The following is a 22643-nucleotide window of genomic DNA, read 5'->3' as shown; positions in this document are numbered from 1 at the left end:
TTTCTGATTGAGTTTTGGAAGATTGTATGTTTCTAGGAATTTGTCCATTTCATCCAGGTTGTCCAGTTTGTTGGCATATAGTTGCTCATAGTATTTTCTTTCCTTTTTTTTTTTCCTTTTTTTTTTTTTAATATCTTTATTGATTTCAGAGAGAGGAAAGGAAAGGGAGAGAGAGAGACAAAAACATCAAAGATGAGAGAGTCATTGATCGAGCCCGCAACCCGGGCATGTGCCCTGACCGGGAATTGAACCCCGATCACCTGGATCCCAGGTCAACGCTCAACCGCTGAACCACGCCCAGCCTGGCGCTCATAGTATTTTCTTACAATTCTTTGTATTTCTGTGGTCAGACGATGATTCTTAATACCTTCCAATGCAAATGAAATATATCAAGCAAATGAAGAAAAAAACTAACATAAGTGACAATGACTTATTTTAATATTTAAAGGCCCAGCAGGGACTTCTATATAAAAATTAAAATTTTTAAATGAGTCTTCAGCAGTCAGTGCAGTAGTCTTTGATTTGGTGCCATTAAAAATCAGGATGTGCCAGACTTCACTCCTATAATGGTGGTGGAAGGGGTGCTTCGATCCCATCCTCCTTGTTTAAACTCTTACCTCTACCTGAGTCTGGCAGCTCAAATAATGTGCACACTAATTAAATCTTCAATAGAGGGGGAAGGGAGGGAGCCTGGTGAGAACCCAAATCGCTTTAATCTTTTCTGGGGAATATGAAGAGTTAACGCTTTACCAATCTAATCTCTAAAAAAATCCTTCAGGACTCAGCCCTGCAGTGCTAATTGATTGATGTCATTTATAAGTAATCTAATAATGTTGAATAATGTATTTTAAAATGGCAAGTGTTGAAAATATAGAGTCACACTAATCTATATCTAGTGAAGAATATATTTGTGATTATCAAATATACAATTTCAGGTCAGGATTGAGTTTTGATTTGTTTGTTTTTCAAACAATCTTCAGATACTTCATTTTAGTACTTACAATGAAGTAAATTTAGGACAAGAATAATTTTAAGCCAGTGGATGAGGCTGGATTATGAATTTGTCATTCCACAAATATATGCCCATCACTGTACAGCTGGTAGGAGACACAGTGGAAAACAGAAAAATGGCGCTTGCCCTCCCTCAATGAGTTTCCACTCTAGAGAGAAGACTGACAACAAACAAGTAAAGACATACACAAAATAATTTCAGACTGTGATTAATAAAAATTAATAGTAAATTTACTCTCAGTTTTCATATCACTTTATAACTCTTTGAACCAGTCACAACAGCCTATGAAACATTTATATATATTATTCAACAACTTTTTTCTTGATCCAGTCTGTGTTAGTTCATGCTTCATTTTTAAAAATCTTCATGAAGAATGATTTAGCATTACTTCATCATTTTTTCACCAGAGGAACTATATTATCCACCTTAGGCTATTAAAAATTCTTTATTACTTTTTTTGTTTATTTCACTTAATATTTTTAAAGCCCTGGAGACAATTTGCAACATCCAAATGCAAGGCCTGCCCTGGCCGGGTGGCTCAGTTGGTTGGAGCATCACCCTATACACCAGAAGGTTTCAGGTTTGATTCCTGGTCAGGGCACATACCTAGGTTGCTGGTTTAATCCCTGGTTGGGGCACTTATGGGAGGCAACCAATCAATGTTTCTCTCCCCCCTCCCCCCCAAATCAATAAACATATTGTCAGATGAGGATTTAAAAAAAACAAACAACCCAAGGCCTTACAAATAAGCCAGAAGTGCAGTTTCTCACCACTCATGAGACATCCTTCCCTTGCTAGTAGATCAACACCTGTTCTTTCTGGTTCCTAGAGAAAGACAGAATAAGGGGGAAAGTCAGTGTTCCATCTCTATGTCTAAGCAGTGCCAGCACACAGACGAAGACACAGAAGACAAAAAGCTGCATTAAGGATACAAGATGGCCCAACCAACTCCTCTAGGGACAACAGTCTTAGAATTGCTGCCCCTCCCCTCCCCCAGGCTCCATATATCTCTGACCCATTCCCTGCAGTGCCAGCTTTCCACCCAGCTTCCCTAAGGGCACTGCTTGCTTCCGATGCAATCTCATTGTCATACTCCAGGGTCATGACATAATATCAAGTAACAGCTGCTTTTGGTATATTATAGAGTGACACCTAGGAAGCTACTCAACTAAAAATAAACAAAAAACACTGTAGGTACACTCAGTCCATCTTGGATTATCTTGTTTAATAGTATTTCAATGTACTGAAATGCCCTCCATCTATTACATTGTTATATAGATATTTGTGTGCCGTCATTTGTCTCTCACTCTAGGGCAGGGACTTCCTTCTATATAGGCACATGGAAAACATTGATGGATAACCTCTTGTCTATTAAGTATAAATTAATCTTCCCAGGGCTCATTTCTAGTGTCATTTTGTTCTGAATGCCCTCAATGTTATTATTATTAATAATAATAAGAGCACTTAGATTTATTAGGTATTTGTAATGTACCAGGTGTTATTCTTTACATTATTGCTCATGCTCACAACAGCCTCCACGTTAGTTATTATTATCCCTCTTTCTGTAGTAGAAGAAGCCACCCAAGGGCATACAACTGGACAGAAACTCCTACATTTGTCTGCCTCTCTTTGGAAAGATCTGAAGGGAGTCTGTCAAGGTTTTTGCTCCTGCATAGGTTGGGGACAATAAGGCAGGAAAGATTCTATGTCCTGGCTATTACATGGGACACATTAAGGCACAAGTTTAAGAGATAGGCAACTTTTAAAACCTCTGTGTTTTCTGCGGGATATTTATGAGTCAAGAATGAAATAGCCACCTGACTGGCATGGCTCAGCAGTTGAGCATTGACCTATGATCCAGGAGATCCCAGTTCGATTCCCAGTCAGGGCACATGCCCAGGTTGCAGGCTCCATCCCCAGTGGGGGGCACGCAGGAGGCAGCCAATCAATGACTCTCTCATCGTTGATGTTTCTATCTCTCTCTCTCCCTCTCCCTTTTTCTCTCTGAAATCAATAAAGATTATATATAAAGAAACAGCAAGTGTCAGAGTGTAAGAACTATAATCAATGCTATAGGACTCAGCAGAAACAGATTAAACAGAGAAGGGAGAGTTCCAATTTAGGCTCACCCTTTCCAAAGTAGACAATAACAGAGCAATAAACTGACTGCCAACCACAGGTTTAAAGAATGTGATGGATGACAGGACCAACCCTCTCTGACAAACTCAACCTTGTCCCAGACTAATTTTTAAATACTTCTGCTTTATTGGGTAGTATTATTAACCTTGCTATTATAGAATAAACTAGGGTTTCAGTCAGAGGATGTCTGGGGGCGGCTTAAGTATGGTTCTCCATTCTGTTCCTCTCTCCCACTCTCTCCTCAGCACCACTGCCTGCAAATCAGCCTAAAATAGTCCAACTCCCATTGGTAGACTTCATGCAAGTCTACAAAGTCCTTTCACAAACCTTATGTCATTTAACCTTGTGAAGTAAGTATTATTAGTAGCCCCATCTTAAATAGGAAGATGGTTCAGAGAAAAGTTATGACCTACTTCAAATCATACTTCCAAGAAGGACCAGAGTCAGAAGTTGGTCCAAGTTTTCTGGGTCTTCTAATTTAGAAGGAGACAAAGTGAAGGCTCGCCAAAGAAAAGGGGCCATGTTGTTATCATTTACTCTACCCTATCTCAGACTTTAGGATTAAAATTAATAATAATGTATTGGGTTTAATGGTGTCCTACCATTAACTCTACCCACCTCCAACAAAAGCACATCTCAGTCCCACAGGACTATCCCTTTAATATCCTATAGTTTAATTTCATTCATGAGCATTTATGGAGAATATTGCCTTCATCAGTTTCTGTCTCCCCGGCCCCCACAAGATTTATGGATAATACACATGAGTATTAGTAAATGTTAGGTGTGTACATGAGAGAGAGAAATCTTCCTACATGTCCAGTGTAGCCTGGGATTGATTTTCAATGCTTAGTTATGAACTTCTCAGGAAGGTAGCTTCTTTAAAACACATATGAACGTCGAGTACTAGTGTCATTTTGTCATTTAGTCTCTACAACATGGGTGATAGTACTCAATCTCATTCCCAATGAACACAGCTTCTGATCACTCAGAAGTGAGAAGAATTTGAAATTTCTGCAAACACTATTCAGGCTAATGGTCAATAATTCAAGAAGCAATTATCCAGTTTGTGGATATTCTGTGTTCCTACACTACCTCCCTTGTAGCCTACTTGGCATTTTCACCATTTATTATCATCTCCTACAGAATGCAAAGAGTGGAGATGAAATCCAAAATAAAATTTTAATAAATGATTATTAAGCACCTACTTTGTGCCAGACACTTATATATAGGTAAGAGAGTCCTAAGTGAATAATATATGAATTCTGTGGGTTGCTGTGATAAACTCTGCATTAAATATACGTATAAAATGCTATAAAACCCTGGTAAGAAGGCAATTAACCATGGAAAGGAAGAGAGAATGTGAAAGCAACAGGGGGTGGAGGGGGATGACATTTCTGCTAGGACTTGAAGAAGTTGAAGTCCAAGAGGAAACAGGGAGTAGGAAAGGGAAGGAAACAGGATGAACAGGGAATAGCAGGAGTGAAAGTAGTGGGTTTAGAAATACCCATGTGCTCTGAGAACAGTTAGCACTCTGGTGTGGCCCAAATGAATAGAAATGAATAGTGAAGGATGATACTGGGATGATTTCATGAAGGGCTATGTGGTGATAAACATATATCCTGGTTTGCCTGAGTCAGTCCCAATTTATGGTTACTATATTAGTGTAATTATTATAGCACCCCCTTTTACTCTCAAAAATATCTTAGTTTATGGCCATATGTATCAATCTAAGACACATATGTCACCACTTTCCCCACCTTCATCCATACAGACTACTAAATTATCAGGGTGCAAGTTCCTGGTGAAGCCTGGACTTGTCTTCAGAATCCTACTGAAAGGATCACTCCAAACAGCCACATAGCTTGGAACTGGACCTACATATGTCTGCTATGCTATGGGCCAGAGAGGTTGCAAACTGGCAGCTCATAGGCTATATCTGGATTGCATTTGTATTTTGTTTGGCCCACTCAGGACTTTTTAAAATTCTGAGCCATTATATGCTAGTATGAGATTTAACTTAGAAATCTGTATTTCTGGCTTTTTTTTTTTTTTTTTTTTTTTAGAGATGGAAAATTCCAGCAACATAGAACTCGTGTTCTTCTACGGAATAATTGGCTGAAGCTGAAGGTAAATACCATCATTTTGTCCCATAGCTACCTGTTGACCTTAAAAATTAAACAGCCAGCCCGGCCAGGCGTGGCTCAGAGGTTGAGCATCGACCTAGGATCCAGGAGGCTGCAGTTCGATTCCTGGTCAGGGCACCTGCCCGGGTTTGTGGGCTTGATCCCCAGTTGGGGGCATGCACGAGGTAGCCAGTCAATGACACTCTCATCATTGCTGTTTCTATCTCTCCCTCTCCCTTCCTCTCTCTGAAATCAACAAAGATATATTAAAAAAAAAAAAAAAAAATTAAATAGCCAGTTCTTTTTAACCAGCAAAAATGGGTTTATTAGGGAATAGCAGAGAATTACAATTCAGGACAAGCACATTGCAGCAATAACTATAGACAAGTCCAGCAAACAAAAGAGAGGGACAATATGGAGAAAAAGGAGGAAGTGAAGCCTTCAGCTAGCAGTTATGTGAGTAGACTTATTGAAGTGGATCCTCCAGTCAAGTATTCAGATGATTTCTGTCCCCCCATCAACATCTTGGCTGCCACCTCATGAAAGGCCTAAGCCAGAACCACTCATCTAAGTTGATCCCAGATTCCTGACTCTCACAAACTGTGTAAGAAAAGGACTTGTTTTTTTAGCTGCCAAGTTTTGGGGCAATTGTTACACAGCACTATACAACTAATACATCAACACAATTGATTTTCTTGCAATCTACTTGCCTCTACAATTATGTTACCGAGAGAGTATGGCTCTGAAGTCATTTGAAGTTCCATGCCTGCTGTACAGGAAGAAATATTGTTGAGGATTTTAAGCAAGAAAGTGAGATGGTCAGATCTAGTTTTAGGTGTATCACACTGATGTCTCTGAGAAGGGGCGATCAGGAGGGTCAAGACCAAGATCAAGTTTCCTGAAAAGTTCTTAAGTAGACCTTTCAACCTAACACAATGGGCTGTGATATAGAATCATGTCTAAGAAAGTAGGCTCCAGATTTTAGAGACAGAATATGTGAGTTCAAACCCCCATACCACCACTGAAAGATTATATAAATTCAGCATGTTATTTAGCCTTTCAGCTGCAAGCAACTGAATGCCCAGCTAACAATAGCTTTAAAAATTGCTTCTTTTTTTAGATTAGTGGAAATACAAAGTAGGCAGTTGCTGGGGATGATTTAGCTCTTCAACAGCACCACTGAGATTTCAGGCCCTTTCTACCTTTCAGCTCTGCCTTTCTTAGCATCTTGGCTCCTCACCTGTGTCTCCAAGATGGCTGTGGCAGCTCCATCATATTTATACCTACGGCAGCTTCAGCCATCACATTTAAACCTAAGGCAGAAAGAAGCAGCAGCAGGCCCAGAGCTTTACTCTGAGTATGTCCCACTTCATCAAGGAAGAAAACAATCTTCCCAGAAGCCCCCAGGAGGCTTCTGTTTACGTCTCATTAGCTAGAACTGGATCACAAAACCACCTTAGCAGTGATGGAGGCTGAGAAAGTGAATGTTTAGTTGGATAGACTGACACCCCAAACAAAATTGGGTTCTGTTAGCAAACAAGGAGGAGGGGAGAATGAATGTTAGGTATTCAATTGCCCCAACTGGGACAACTGACTTCAGAATATTGAAAGAAGGGTTAAAATAAGCTGATACATGTTCTAGGATACACTGCTTGCCACGTAGTAAGTGCTCCATAGATATTAGCTGTTGAAATTCCAATAGTCCAGACACCATCCAATTCAATCCTGCTGTAGGATAGGGTAGAAGGAATCATTTTGACACCCAGTTAAGCCAAAGGTCTTGAAACAAAGACAGATGAAACTATTGGTGAAACAAGAAAAAGATTTGTTTATAATCATTCTGTATTTCCTCTATTTCTCCTTTCCCTTATAACCACAGAAGTGTGTCTGTTTTCCACATTATCATCTTTTAAAAATTATTTTATAATTGTGTATCTTTGTTGGAATTTAAGTACTTCATTCTTTTTTTAAAATCTAACTAAAGGAAATATGAACTTTGAGTTCTTAAGTCTAGTCGATTAAAAAAACTTTCTACAGCAACTTTACCTCTCAATTAACAGTCTGCACAATTACATACTCACATAGTCATGGACATATAATCTTAGGATAGAGATGTTTTAGGTATAGCTTGCCTATATGAAATAGAAATATCTCCTACATTCATGCTAAAATTAACAGCAGTGTTGTAGCTGCATGACATTAAATGTTTTAGAACTGGCAGGCCACACAGCTCCCAGAAACTCAGTTGCACTCCTTGCCAAACCCATTTCAAGGCACTTTCACGGTGGACCCACCATACATTTTTCTAACCGTGGACAACGGTTTAGGAGCCAGGATTCAGAAACATTGGCAGCTATGTAATTGTATACCACTAGAGGTAAGAGAGGTGAGTGGCATGGGATATAGACTTTTTTAAAAAGGAACTGGAGTAGGATAACCGCACTCCTAGCACTCCTTGCGCTCTCCCCACCGCACCCTCCCCCACTCCTTTCTCTCCCTCCTCAGACATAGTAAGTCCTTTAAACTTTGCCTAGTACAGGAGAAGGGAACAAAATTGAAGAGAGCCAAGTTCTCTCTGAATGCGGGCAACGTCTTCTTAGCCATTCCGTATTTTTCCATTTCCTCATAATAAACGTGTATTACATTTATAATCAGGGAGAAGAAAAAGGACTGACTGTTACAAAGCTGGGCAGCAAAGGAATAAGTGGCGTAAGTCCCTCTTCATGTCTGGCCTGAGGTCAAGGCAATTCCTCGCTCACCCACATGAGGCTTGAGTTTTTGCCCTGAAGTATGAAATATCATTACCCCTACTCTTCATACACAGCTTCGGTTTATGATAAACTCTGGCTCAGCAGTTACATGACTGGCTGGGATGATTTCACAGTGCTGCTGGCAGCCCCGGGCTCGCCTGGCCGGGGTGACAAACTGGACTGTGTGGCAGCTTCTGGTGAGACCAAACAGAGGAGCTGCTGCAGAGGACTCGCCCTTTGTGTTGTTTCTGATTAGATCTTCTCGCATTTTTTTGTTTTTTCTTACAGAAGACAAGGGTGTCTCATTGAAGCTTCAGGGAAATGACTGAACTTTAATGGAATCTAATTGGCTCCCATGGTTATCTCAAAGGAGCTGTGGTCATAAAAGTTAATTAAATTAGATTCATTTGCATATTCAAGTCCATTCCCTTCCTTCACTTTAAAACCAGAGAAAGAGAAAGCGTGTCCCTCATCGCTGGATAGGACATACAACCATGTCCAGATCACTTTCTTTTATGCTGGGAATTAGTCAGATAGCAGATTATTTTTTAATCCTCTTGCCTAGTTTGTATTCTCCACTTTTGGGGGTGAATGTCAATACAAGAATTAAATTGGCACGCACCGCAGCTCTCACTTTGAAATATGGGACCAGTTCTTTATAGAGTGTTGCCGTGTTTAAAAGGCTGAGGTCATTTTCTAAATAAAAGGTGAATTCAGAATGTTCAGTAGAAAAGAAACTAGGCAACGTTTACAGCCAGAGGACCAGCTACACGCATTTCCCATTTGTGTGTGTGCTCGTGTGCTTATTGGCCTCAACAGTGTCAATAGCTTTATTATGGGTCAGAGGAATAGAGCCACTGGACCCCATGAGGCTGTCTAGTCCACCTGCTGCCTGTGGTGGGCCTAAAATAACCAGATGAAATGGAACTCTGGCCTGATTTCTGAAGCCTCTAGGGAAGGCGTCCTCTGTACTCCGACCCATTTTTAACAATCCTCAGTATCAAAACAGAAAGCATTGCCGTGGGTCAAACCTGTATCCCCTCTGCTGCTGATGTAGGGCTCACTGTCACCTGCATACAATGCAGGCGTGGGCATCAAGCTCAGTCCCTCCACCCTGCTCGGACATTTCCCTGGAAAATCAGCTAATGCCTGGGTCAGTCTCTTTGGATAAAAGGCAGTGTCTGCCCTACTTCCCCCTGCCACTCTTGCTTGTTAATACATAAAGGTATATCATTATCTTCATTATCGCCCTCATGAGAAGACAGGGTTGATTTTAAATGATTTTACTTTTTTATTGAATACAAATGTGACAGACCCTATGCTAAATTCTTCAGAAACAATGGTGGACAGGGACAGACCTGGACCCAGCCCTCATGCATGGAACTCAGACATAATACAAGTAATTACAAGTGGAATGAGAGTTAGAAAGAAGTGTAGGTTACTAAGAAATCATACGGGCTGAGCTAACATACACTGAGCAAAAGGGAAATCGTTCTAGATTAAGGGATGTTTCACCTGAACTGAGGGCTGAATGGAATTATCAAAGTGAAAGAGGATATTCGTGGCAGAGGGAACAGCATATGCAAAGGCTCTAACAAAGAGTGTGGCCTGTTTCAGGGCTGGTGATTGTAGTTTAGACAGCAGGACAGAAGCTGTGGAATTGTCAGACATCACTTACTATCTGTACTTGCTCAGCTGTGAGAGGACTATGACAAGACTGGAACCCAGTGCCCTAGTCCTGGGTTGGACAATTTGAGAGCTCTGAGCAACTGGAGTCTTAGAGACAACGATCAGACGTCTGGAGAAAAAAAAATGACAGAAAAAGGCCCCATGTGAGCACCCAGAAGGTCTTGATTGCTCTAGAGGCCACCATGAGTCCAAATGGCATAGTACAATAGCAGTAGTCTGCTTCCCAGGGGGCTGGGTACTGGGTAGTTTTGGGTAAGTCATGCTTTCAGGGTCTCCAATCCCTCCTCTGAAAAATGAGGGGTATAGTTATGGACCCTCCTAACTCATGTTCTGAAATCATTTAGCAACAACAGTCCCTGTATAGTTCGGTTCGTAAGTGGGTCACGTTACTTCTGAGCTAGCCCGCACTTAGGAGTGGGAAGAGGGGTTATTCAGACACAGCCAGCAGGCTGTTCTCCAGTTCACTTTCTTGTATTTTTTTTTATGGTGGAAAAACAGACATAACATAAAATTTACCATTTTGATCATTTTTAAGTATACAATTCAGTGGCATTAATTATAGTCACAATGTTTTGTGGTCATCACCACTACCTATTTCCAAAATTTCACTCCAATTCACCCTTTTTTACAGTGAAAATAGTGCTTTTCTAGTTTATTGAGATATGATTGATATATTACACTGTATTAAAGGTATGCAACATAATGATTTTATATATATGATTTTTTCTATATATATATCAATTCACTTTTAAATGCATATGGACAAGTTCTACAAGTGTCCTCACAACCCACGAACCAGTCTATCATGTCTCCTGACTTGGACCTTGAGAGACCAGGTACTGCTATTAAAGCAAGTGATGCTTCTTACCCCTGGTATAAAAACAGGTACAAAGGGTAAAAATAAACTGTTGAGTCAACTACTATGTAGTTAAATCTTCTCCCTCTCCCTCTGCCTCTAGAAAAGTTAGCTTTTTCAAGATCATAATGCTTAATACCCCAGATTTACTGAGCCCCATCTATGTGCCTCGCACTAAGCTAATTGCTTTGCACACGTCATTTGACAGGTGGATAATATTAATCTTATTTTACAAATAAAAAATTCGGCTATGGTGGGAACCAGACTTTCAATCCAAATCAGTCTGCTCTAAAATTCGCCTCACTCCTTTATACCTAGCTGCTCCCCCAAAGACAGCTACAGGGAGACCTAACAGTGGGTTTTGAAAATCAAGGAAACCAAAGGAAGACAAATTTAATTTGACTTCACACTGTTCAACCAGACTCAGATTTGTCATTGGTTTTGTCACATACCTTCTAGCATCTCCACTTCAGTCTTTCTTCTCTTTCTAGCCCACTTTTCAAGGATGGCATGTGGCTCAATTACTTAATTAAGAAAATCCTTAGAGCATCGGGGTGCTTAGCGGGCAGGAAGGGTTAACAGCATAAAGACTGAGCTCCCCGCACCTCCGGTGCTGACAGAGGCCAGGAACAATGAGTCCAGGTGGACTGCCCACCCTCTGAGAAGCCTTTGCTGTGAGTCTTAATGAAGAGAAAATAAACGTTGAGACAAGGGAATTGTCAGGTAAATTAATGTGAGGAGTTCAGGTTTGTTTCCTTTTCCCCTTAACAGGTGTACTGTGTGAATTCAAAGCATAAGGCAGGAGGATGGGTTAAAAATAGTATGATAATTGCCAGTTGATGCCTGCATAATTAAAAGAGCATTGTGGATTATATAAGAGGACTGTAGAAAAAAGCTGACAAGAAATAAGAGCAGTGATAGGAGCAAACACACTAACACCATGGGATCTCTAAAGGCTCAAAATGAAACCACATGTAATATCATAAAATAAAAAAGAAATATAGGGTTCCAAAGTATGAGGATTTTTTTTCTGTTTTTATTGATTTCAGAGAGAGGAAGGAAGAGATAGAAACATCAATGATGAGAGAGAGCCATTGATGGCTGCCTCCTGCACGCCCCCCACTGGAGATCAAGCCAGGAACCCAGGCATGTGCCCTGACCCAGAATCAAACCATGACCTCCTGGTTCATGGTTCGACACTCAACCACTGAGACATGACAGCCGGGCAAAGTATAAAGATTTCTAAATAAAAATGTTTGTCAGACATTATCTCCTTGGCTTACAGGGCCCTCTGTGGTTTACCTCTCCAGCCTCATCCCTCTGCCACCATGAAGAACAACTCTAAAGATCTGCTTGAACTTATTTCCTTTGCTCTCACGTGCTCTCATGCTTCCTCCCAGGCCCTTGCTTCCCTTCTCTGACACCTCAGATTGGGTAGGGTCTCCCAGTTACACCTTCTACCAACTCCATGCTAACTTTGTTACCCTTGTAAATATTGTTTAACATCTGCTTTCCTTCCAGAAGATCGCCTCTCTAAGGGCAGGGTCCATGTCTGCCTTGTTTATTGCTGTACTGCCAACCCTAGCACAGCTATGAACAAATGAATGAATATTGGTGGCTACCTTGGTTTCGAGCTGCTTTATGACATGTAAAGCAAACAACTGCTTCTTTAGTTCATGCATCGCTTAGGGTTCAACCAGAGAAATAGAACCAGTAGGAGGCTTTTTATCTATCCAGTTATTTATTAAAGGAATTGTCTTACACAATTGGAGGAGCTGGCTAAGCAGGCTGATACCACAGGGGAGGCAATTGGGAAGGAGAGATCACAAGCGGGCGGGGACCCCGCAAGGACGAATTTGGTGGTGAGGGTACCCTGCAGGAGCCTGGGCTCTCAGTCCTGGAGCTGAATACACATACTTGGCCCAAGAACCAGTGAAATAGAAGGAAGAGCCAGCTGGAAAGGAAAGCAATTATAGGAGCAACAGCTCCTCCACACCAACCAGGCAAATCAGCAGATTAACAACATGAGTGTTGTAGACTCTCACTCAGAAGGGTTTAAACCCTCTTTTTAAAAGCTTTCCGCTGATTAAGCCTCCTAGAATAATCTCCCTTTTGATTAATTTAAAGTCAATTGATTAAGGACTTTAATTACATCTGCAAAATCCCTTCACAGCAGCACCTAGGTTGGTGCTTAGTTGAACAATTGGAAGGAGGGGTGAGGGCATGCTACGAAATAGCTGCTCCCTTCCTTCCATCCTCCAAGTTTTGCAAGAGAATCCCCTTGTAGCCTACCATAGCCACTTTCTAGTAACACGCTAGAAAGGGAATACATGGGGATATAGTTCAGCCTAGCCAAGTAGACACCATCACAGGTCACATCATGGGACAACTATCTCCTTACCTTCCAGTTTGACAGTGATTGAAAGAAATTAGTAATAGAAACTAGTTGTATTCAGAACTGGGAGGGGCAATTTTGCTAGCAGAAGTAGTGATGACATGGCAGAGGCAAAGGAAAGGAGCACATCTTGATAGGAATATGGAGCTAACAAGCTTGGAGGAGCATGCTCCCAGGAAGAAGAGATAAAGGGGAGGTCGTATGCCAAGATAGTGGGTAATAAGCATGTATTCCAATCAAAAGCCGGGGAAACCCCATTCCAGGCTTCCCAGCTGGACTATAGGTATTTGTTGACGAATGTTTATTGAATGAATCAGTCAATCAACAAATGAATGAATGCCTCCCTCTAACTCATCTATTAAAAAAAAGCTTAGGGCTCTTCCCTTTTGCTGCCATCATAGAAGTGCCAATGGTCAAAATGAAGTTCAATCCCTCTGTGACTTCTGACCGAAGCAAGAACCATAAAAGGCATTTCAATGCACCTTCCCACACTCACAGGAAGATTATGTCTCCTCCTCTTTCCAAAGAGTTGGAAGAAATATGTCATCTACACTGAACGGGCACAGCAGGAGAAATGGTACAGCTGTTCGTGTGGGCATTTGCTGAGCAAGGTGCTATCACTAGGCTAAAGCTAGACAAAGACCCCAAATAGATCCTTGAACGTAAAGGCAAATCTCACCAAGTAGGAAAGGAAGGGGGCAAATACAAGAAAAACAATTGAGAAGATGCAGGAATAAAGTAATCTTACATACAATTTCATTGAAAACTTAAAATTAAAAAACAAGAAAGAAAGAAAGAAAGGCTTAGGGATCTATGCTAAATTCTGGGGGATGTGATGGTAAATGATACAGCCTCACAATGTGGAGGGTCCCCAGGGATGGAAGGAATGGAAGATACACAAGGGTCGAATAGCTCAGGCTACAGGCCAAGGGTTCTCTTAAGAAAGATCCATTGACTGAAAGAACAAATTGGCTGTCATTAGTCCCTTACTGGGTACTAGATATTTCCTTGTTGCCACACACAGAACACAATAGGCTTTGTGCAGCTTCCAACACAAAATTAAGAGCCAGAGCTGAACGTCTAGCTGATACCAACAATTTGGTGATTACAGAAGTCTAAATATAGCATATCTTAAATAATCGATGATTGAATCATGTGCCTTTATGCTTAGCCTATATCAAATGCCTCTGGAAAAGGTTGAAAAAAACCCTCAGAATTTGCTCACCAGCTTAGAGTGATTGAGTTATGCTGTAGGCTATGGCAAATTCATTGCAGTGCTAAAAATATATGAAGGGCAGTTCAGTAACCCTGGGGAATTTTATCTGCCTCATTCATGCATCCAGAGATGCTGCTTACATAAAGCCAAAATAAGCACAACCCACAGGGCACGGAGGGAGATGGATGAAAGGTGACAAGTCAAATAGAAACCAACCAAACCAGCAAGCAGTCAACAGCAAAGATCAGGACTAGTCCCTGTGCAAAAGGTCTGAGCAAGAATTGGGCCTGTGAGGATGATACATTATGTTGAACTTTCTGATAGCTTCTAAGAGGCAAATTTAGAAACCTCCAGCTGTTCTCTCTGCACATTCAGGCCTAGACCCTCATCACAGCCTCTCGGGATTTACACTCCACACTGGCAGAGCACACTCCTAGAGATGCTGGCTCCTGCATGACCTCCAGGCAGAGCACCAGAAAGTCAATTAAGAACCATTTTTAAATATGATTCAGGCAACTCCCAGATTAGCAAAGACACCCAGAAAGTTCCAGGAGTTCCCCTTGGCCAAGTTTACCACCAAGTTATTTTATTATGCAAGAGGTTTTTAAAGGAAATCATTATCATAAGGTTCCAAGAAAATTCTGTTCCTGGTCTCCAACTGCCTGTGGAAATAGTCTAGGATTGGCAGGAGGTAGCTCTAAGAGGCTGGAAATTTAGTTCATGGTCAAGGATGTCAGTGTTTTAAAACATTCTAACAAATTCAACAGCACCATCTGTAAGGAATGCATAATTTGCAAAATTTCTTGCTAAATCAGCTGGCCAAATCAGAGCCAATTGCTTTGGCTTCCCTACAACGCCATGCTGCAGCCGGGAAGTATTTTAAGTGGATAATGAATAGTCTCTTTTCTCAATGACTATATTCAAATAACTTCCACTGCCTAAAATATGCAAAGTTCCCAGTTGAGGCTGCCTTAGGAACCCCAACCCCTTAACTTAGAGCTTTAATCTTCATGAGGAATGGGGCTGTGGGGATTGGGGGGAGGGGCCTGGGAGAGAGAAGTGTTAGATCTCCTTTCTCCAGCGATATTTAAGAAAATATTGCCTAGCAAAGGCTTCCCAGCTCACACATACACACATACAACAGCACACACACACACACACACACACACACAGAAATACTCACCACACACAGCTCACACTAGTTCTGAAATATGCAAGGCTTACACCCTGCATCCAAGAAGGTGGCCCAGTTTTTCCTTTATTTACTTACCATATCTCCACTAAAATTATTTGGGGACTCAAAGTGGCCTTTTTTTCTTTGTGAGAAAATACACATAGAATATAATATTTCTCTGTGTTTTCCCCTGAGAAATATAATTATAAAATGTTCTCTCTCTCTCTCTCTCTCTCACACACACACATACACACATTAAATGGCAAGGCAGATGGAAGTTTCTTCTGTGAAGAAACCAAATTGTATACTCTTTATATATAACTTCCACTACCTCCATCTCTATTATTTAAGGTATCAACAGACATGCAATAAATTCTTGCTTGTTTCATTTATTAAGTGAGCTTCTCCTCCATGTTACTTTCGAATCTTACCAGGTCCACAGAGACAGCACTGGCACCGTGAACCTGTCAGAAATGCAAACTCTCAGGCCCCACCCCTGTCCTCCTAAATCAGAATCTGCCTTTTAGCAAGATTTCCAGGAGATATGAAAGCACATTAAAGTCAGAGAAGCACTGTTTTATGATACACTTTAATTCTTACACTGTTACTACTAGTCTAGTATTTTCTGTCACTCCTCAAAGATCGTATCTTCTCCCTGGGGACACTTTTCTGCAGCTAGTAAGTAAAAGCTGACATTATTGGGCACTAGCTGGGTGCCAGGAGCAGAGAGCACATAGTAAACATGATGAGAGTTGCACCGCAAGAAAAGGGTGGATCTAGGTCAGAACTCAGTCTGGCTTCTAGGTCCACATTTTCTGTCACTAGACAGCTCAGCCAGGTACTGCTTCTCAGAAACAGCACTCCTGGCATTTGAGGCCTGGCAATTTTGTGGGACTGTCTCATGTTCTGCTGGATGTTTGATGTCCTTGTCTACCACCCAGGATGATTCCAGTATCCCGACAGCCTAAGAAAACCCCTACGCATTTCCAGACACCCATGGGTTGTGCACTGGGTCACAAAAAACAATGTCTTGTGGTGTTCAGGTAGTGATGTTGAGAAACTAATTTCCTGGGATCTGTTTCTTTCTTCCAATGTTTAAATATTTATAAAATTCTTTGAGATTTTACATTTTATTTTTTATTTCAACAGAAGGCTATAACCATGGAGTGCCTAGTCTATGCAGACTAAAAAGATAAGGCCCTTGCCTTCTAGCAGCTGACAATCTGGTTAGGAAAGTAAGGCCTTAGCAGTCAAGACACTCTAAGATTAAGTTTAGAAATAACAACAACAACAAAAAAACCTAGATTCTTTCCTGGTTTTATGCCACTTATTTCTTGCGAGCCCACTGGCATTCCCTAAGCCTCTGTTCCCTCATCCATAAAATCAAGTATTGTTAAACAATGCACGTAAATTGACAACATGGTGCCTAAAGAATGACATATGCTCAATAAATGTTAGTCACCCACCCATCAGTTTCTACCTCCTCCAAGTCAGTGATGAAAAAGAGCGTGCAGAAGGGAAGAGAGAGCATTCTAGGCAGGAGGCAAAGCCCAAGCAAGGGCTTGGTGTTGGGAGTGAGCGAGCCCACGGAAGAAACTGTACGGGGCTCACGAACTACAGTTAAAAGAGGTGCATGTGTCAAAGGAAAAATGAGTTTGCATTTGCACAGCATCTCCTGGGATTTTTAAATTTCTTCAATATCGTGACTTTCAAAGAAATTAGGGGAGGAAAAGTAAACTTACAGAGAAGTTGAACTTTCCACCAGTGAGCATAGATATATCTATTACCCAATGTCTTTAAGAAGCTGAAGAAATAAATACATGGCACTGCTATGGGACACATTTTAATTTTTCTTTAAATTCAAACCTGTCATGTAATTTATTTCCAGCTGCACAAAATGCCTTTTAAGCCCAGACCTGGGCTAAATCACATAGCTGATAAGCAAGTGTATATACAGAAATACTGTATATTTAGCATAAAATATACACAATTTTAGCATAAAAGAAGTATTTTAAAAAGGGATTCCAAAATATCTTAAAATGGCCAAGAAGCTGTTGCTGCTTCTACTGGGTTAAAATAGTTTGCTGCAGCATTCCTGTCTCTGTTGCTCATTTGTAAAAGTATTATAACACCCCACAGAAAAGAATAATTAGCCAACCAATTAATTAAGGCCTTATAGACACTCCTTTTTGCCACCCTCAATCACATCTTTGTTGTAAATAAGCTTTCTTGCCTTAAACGACATTAAAGTCGTTAGCTCTCCATAAGTAAATAATAATGCCCATGAATTTAAACTGATTAAATATCAGAGCACATTTTAATCCACTCTTTCTGACTTAGCCAGGATATTGAAAACAAAGAGCATTATTGTCTTAGTTAACCTAGCAAATTCAACCCAACTGTATACACTTCCGAATTCCGAATTAATTTCCATGTTCACCTTCGGTCCTGAGGACATTAGCCAGAATGCTATCTTTAGCTATAACACACACACACACACACACACACACACACACACACACACACTACAGTAATTAAAGAAACCACCCATTTCCTTCCCCCTAAATTCCAGGAAGCCATGTTATTTCTGTGGACCAATTTCTATTTGCCAACTGTTCCCCAGAGCTCTTAACAGAATATAAAATGTACTAGACATTTTATTTTGTCTAATAAAACAACAGCTAAGAACATATCTCTACTATCTCTTCCCTTCAGATGAAAAAGAAAAAAAGGGGGTGGGGGTGGGGATGGGAGTATATGATCCTTAAGACATATACATCTAGGATCTTGTCAAATCCTGAAAGATTTAAAGCCGCACAGTCTCCTGAAAGTAATCTTTGAAGAGACCTCTAGTCTCTAAGGTTAGGTGGATCCTTTGCAACATGCACCATTTATTTGGCTCCTCTAATTATCCCTTTTAACTTAATGCTGCCTATTTTTATATCTCTTCCCATTTTCTTCCCTCAAACCACATTGTTTAACTGGCATTTTTTAAAAGTTTATATTCAGATGTATTCTCTGTTCATGTTAACTTCTCAGTGTGGTCCTCTCCCCCATTTACCCTAGTAGGATGGGGTGTTGTTTTTCACTGGGGGGCGGCTTTAATCATTTTCCTTCTTCAGTCTAAATAGGATGAATTATCAATATAGTCTCCAACAGCTTCTTAACTATTTCTCACTACTCAACTTTCAGATTTATGAAAACAAAGATAGATTTAGCTCAGCCATAAGTCACATATAGATCATTTTATTGTGCTAGAGAAGGTAGGGGGGCTTATTTTCTTCTGATTGGATCCAAGACATATCTCATGTCATCCAAAAGGTGGCCAAGGCAAGACAGAGCCCCATAGCAATTCCCCACACTCCAATCTTTCTCCTCTCAGTTCTTGTCTCTCACAAATACCTCCCAGAAGGCCAGATTATTTTGTTAAAGAAGCCCCAGGCTGCCTAAAACCCCAGGCAGGATAAAGCTTTAACAAGGTTCATGTAACTGACACTTATTTTCCTCATTATGACCAACACAAAAAAATAATCTTCCCTTCTCTCTCCTCAAATGACACCCTTTATTGCCTGTCTGAGTCAGGTTTCTGAGCTGAAGGTCTTGCCAGGGTTCTACTTCCTGCTGCTCTAGAGAATTCTTCATTTCCTGTGACCTTCATACCAGTTTTCTCCCCAGGTTCATGAGTTCCTTAGATTATCACATCATTTGTTTACCTCTTGCTTACTGTTTAATCCTAACCTCCTCTCCTAGACCAGGCCTTCCCTCTCGGATCTTCGCTCACTCATTGGCCTCACCCTTCCTTAAAACTACCTTTTCCATTCACAGAAGTCATTCTAGAGCTAAGGCCTATCAGAACTTTTTAATATCCTGTTGACTCTGGTTTGCTCTATTATCTTAATAGTGAAAATCACCACCATCTGCAGGATTCTATGTATATATATATATAAATTGTTTGTCTAGATAGATAGATGATAGATAGACGATAGATGATGATAGATAGATAGATAGATAGATAGATAGATAGATAGATAGATAGATAGATAGATAGATGATAGATAGATGATAGATAGATGATGATGATGATGATAGATAGATAGATAGATAGATAGATAGATAGATAGATAGATAGATAGATAGATAGATGATAGATAGATGATAGATAGATGACAGATGATAGATAGATGATAGATAGATAGATAGATAGATAGATAGATAGATAGATGATAGATAGATGATAGATAGATAGATAGATAGATAGATAGATGATAGATAGATAGATAGATAGATAGATAGATAGATAGATAGATAGATAGATAGATAGATGATAGATGATGATAGATAGATAGATAGATAGATAGATAGATAGATGATAGATAGATAGATAGATAGATAGATAGATAGATAGATAGATAGATAGATAGATAGATAGATAGATAGATAGATAGATAGATAGATAGATGATAGGTGATAGATAGATGATAGATAGATTTTATTTTAGAGAGGAAGGGAAAGGGAGAGAGAGAATCATTGATGAGAGAGAAACATCTGTCGGCTGCCTCCTGCATACTTCCTACTGGGGATCGAGCCAGCAACATGGGGGGCATGTGACAGAGTATCGAACAGGAGACCTCTAGGTGCATGGGTCGATGCTCAACCAACTGAGCCACACTGGCCAGGGCACATCTAAAGGCTTTGAACCTCACATATAATTGGGGATATTTTATATCTGAATTGTGCTGCTTATCAACTGTGAGCCATGCCCTTGTTTTTTGGTTTTATTTGTTTGGGGTGTGTTGTTTTTTTTACACTGAGCAAGATTGCCCCTACCAGCTACCTCCCCTTACTTGTTGGATTAGATTACTTCCTGCAGTCATTCTTTCTCATATCTTGTATTTAGTTGTTGTTATAATTATGACCAGTATAACAAATTGTTTGTCTAATTATGTTTAATAGTTTCCCCCCAGAAACCTATAAACCCTATGAGACCAGGAAAAAGCCAGTAGTTCCTTCTCAAGCTGTTCTCTTTTCTTTCTGTTCTGCCTTCCTCATTTTTTGGTGCCAGCACACACACAGAGCTTGGCACATATTAGATAATTAATAAATACATATTGAATGAACCACACAAAAAGAAAGAAATAGTAACTATGGAAGGTGATGGATATGTTAATTAGCTTAATTGTGGTAAATACTTCACAATGCACATATATATCAAATCATCAAGTTGTACACCTTAAATATATACTTTTAAATTTTTTAATTGATTTTAGAGAGAGAAAAAAAAACCACCAATTTGTTGTTCCACTTATTTATGCATGTATTGGTTGACTCTTGTATGTTCCTTGGCTGGGGATCAAACCCACAACCTTGGATTATGGGGATGACACTCCAACCAACTGAGCTACCTGGCCAGGGCCTTAAATATATATACCTTTTAATTATCAATTATCTCAATAAAGCTGGAAAGAAAAAAAAAACATATTGAGTAGATGAATAAACGAAGGAATAAATGAATGATACCTTCTCCCTTTTCTTATCCCTACTCTTCTCCTTTCAGTGCCACGCCTAGTTCTTACCTCTATCCACGACTGCAAATTGACATTGTAGAATGAGAGAAGAACATGCCCCTCCCTTGTTTGATTATGTGGACAACATCTTTGAGGTTCTTCCTGGAACAGCATTCAGGGCACAATCATGGTGGTAAGACTTTGGTTGGATGACAATAATGCATCTTTCTTTAATGTTTTCCATCTCTCTTTATAAGTGCTCTCACATCTCTGTGCCAGTACATTATATAACCTGACATCTCTGGACCCTGTGGTGACAGATTTTGACATACATACAGGAAATCCTTCTTCGAACGTGAATGGAAGTTGGCAAAAGATTGCTTTTCTGTACTACTTTGCAAAAGCCACTAATGTGGGGTGGGTTGCACAATACTAAATTATTCAGATCATAAATCTAAAGAAATTAGTTCATCGTGATCAATACAATCTAAGTGAATTGGTGTGTGGGATTCAATTTTCATAATATAATTAGTTTTGAAACATTCAAGTTAAGGAGACTAAGATGATCATGCAATATACCGAGTCTCCTAATTTCCAAGTAGGAGGATACTGCATTTTGGTCTTATATTAAATCTAAATTATATATATTTTTTCCACTTAAGTAGAAATTCCTTTTTTTCCCCATTAAATCATACTTTTTGATGTTACTAAAGCCCTAACTATTGAAAAATATTGGAAGAATGATTGAAAGTCAGCCAAGGCCTTCTGCTGATGAATTTAAGCTGTCTCATCATAGGAAAATTTATTATTTTCAGTAATTATATCATAAATTGGCAGTTTTGAAAACTGTCCCCTCTAAACCACAAAGAACTTTTCTTAAACTAGTAAATTTGCTTTGTAGTTAGAAACCCCACATTATCATTCAATTTGTATGTCACACATAAGCTGTGTCATTTCCTTACAATTATTTTTGTGTTCTGCACTTGGCAAGATAATATATTGTCTCCTTTTTTCAAATTCTTCTGTGCTTGGAGAAGTGATGTTTATATGACTCATTAAAAGTATGCTCAGTGAATCCTTGTGGTTTTAATGTAGGGTTTCTTAACATGGGCACTATGGACATTTAGACCAGATAATTCTTTGTGGTGGGGGCTGACCTGTGCATTGTAGAATGTTTAGCATCATCCCTGGTCTCTGCCCACTCAACGTCAGTAACACCTTCCAGTTGTAACAACCAAAAATGTCCCCAGACATTGCCAAATGTCCCCTGAGCAGCAAAATGCCTCCAGTTGAGAACCATTGTTTTAATACACTGTTTCCTTCCAAATAAGAAGGTATTATTAAGTCATTATTTTCATTTCTTTATCAATAATACTGACAACCATTCACTATGTGCCAAGCAAGTACTTCACATTTAGTAATAATCTCAATTCTCACCACAGAACTCTGAGGTAGGTATTACTACCCCCATTTTATAGGAGGGAAACAGAATTGAAAGGCTAAGTAATTTGTAAGGCTATAGTTGAGGAACAATTCCAGGTCCAACTGACACTAAAGCCCATTTTCTTTTTTTTCTTTTTTTCCTTTTTTTTAAATTTAAATATCTTTATTGATTTCAGAGAGAGGAAAGGAGAGGGAGAGAGAGAGATAGAAACATCAATGATGAGAGAGTCATTGATCGGCTGCAGCCCGCAACCCGGGCATGTGCCGCTACCAGGAATCGAATCGAACCCTGATGACCTGGATCCTAGGTCAATGCTCAACCACTGAGCCACGCCCGGCCGG

The 22643-nt window shown here is 40.0% G+C and overlaps 1 long non-coding RNA gene across 1 annotated transcript in view; it reads right to left on the bottom strand.

Moving 5' to 3' along the window:
* Nucleotides 1–1222: 1222 nt before the first annotated feature.
* Nucleotides 1223–22643, bottom strand: part of LOC308553192 — a 118616-nt gene continuing 97195 nt past the window's right edge. The window contains exon 8 of the long non-coding RNA XR_013998208.1: nt 1223–1837. This is a non-coding gene — a long non-coding RNA (uncharacterized lncRNA). The remainder of the gene's footprint in view (nt 1838–22643) is intronic.

The sequence above is a fragment of the Miniopterus schreibersii genome (genome assembly GCF_964146895.1).
Source record: "Miniopterus schreibersii genome assembly, chromosome: 2".
Classification (NCBI taxonomy): Eukaryota; Metazoa; Chordata; class Mammalia; order Chiroptera; family Miniopteridae; genus Miniopterus; species Miniopterus schreibersii.
The sequence above is the reverse complement of the archived record's forward strand: the minus strand, read 5'-3'. Positions and strand labels throughout refer to the sequence as shown.